The following is a 1,222-nucleotide window of genomic DNA, read 5'->3' on the forward strand; positions in this document are numbered from 1 at the left end:
ATTATTTTTCAAGTCCTAGACATGCATATGTTTTTCTACATTTAAAATTAAAAAAATAATATTCAAATCCTAATACATGCGATCGTTGTAGAAAATTATTGAAAAAACACGACAACAAAATACATTTTCAGCGACCTTTATATGCCTACACATATTACACGTGGGTAAAATACTAAAAGAATTTTTTTGCCAACCTTTATATCTATACAACCATCTTTATTTTTTTTTTTACAAACTTTGTTAAAATTCTTATAATTTAACTATTCTAAATTTTAATATTTGGTATGTTTTATTTTAAAATTATTTATTTCACTATTTTAATTTTTTTTTAAATTAAATTTGACTCAGAATTTTATTAACATTAAAATTTAATTATTATTTTTTTATATAACATAATTTAAAAAAAATTATAGCATTATTAATTTTTTTTAAATTAATTAAATTAGAAGTAAAAAATAATATAAACTAAAAATAAACAAATCAATCATTATATTATATTTAAGAATAAAAATTTAACTTATATATTTTTTTAAATTAGAAATCAGTTTTTTTATATTTAAAAAAGCCCAAGCCTAATTCATTTTCGGTTATACACAAACCAATTCATTTTTAACCTAAAAAATTCATTGCCTAATTAGTTAGCCTACATCATCTCCACTCCAACTCTCCACAATCCATTGCGAAATAGCTCCGACTCTCCATAATCTATCACGAAACATTTTTCTCCGCAACTAGTTTGTCACGTGCGTCTATCACGAAACAACTCTAACTCTCCATAATCCATCGCGAAACATTCTTCTCTACAGCTAGTTCATCTCGTGCGTCCATTGCGAAACGACTCTGACTCTCCACAATCCATCGCAGAACATTCTTCTCTGTAACCAGTTCGTCTCGTGCGTCCATCGCTAAACAGCTCCGACTCTTCACAATTCATCGCAAAACATTCTTCTCCGCAACCACTACGTCTCGTGCGTCCATCGCAAAACAACTCTGACTCTCTACAATCCATCGTGAAACATTCTTCTCTACAGCTAATTTATCTCGTGCGTCTATTGCAAAATAGCTCCAACTCTCCACAATCCATCGTGAAACATTCTTCTCCACAGCTAGTTCGTCTCGTGCGTCCATCGTGAAACAACTCTGATTCTCCACAATCCATCACGAAACATTCTTCTCCACTGCTAGTTCGTCTCGTGCATCCATCGCGAAACAACTCCGACTC

Source organism: Impatiens glandulifera, chromosome 1, assembly GCF_907164915.1.
Source record: "Impatiens glandulifera chromosome 1, dImpGla2.1, whole genome shotgun sequence".
Classification (NCBI taxonomy): domain Eukaryota; kingdom Viridiplantae; phylum Streptophyta; class Magnoliopsida; order Ericales; family Balsaminaceae; genus Impatiens; species Impatiens glandulifera.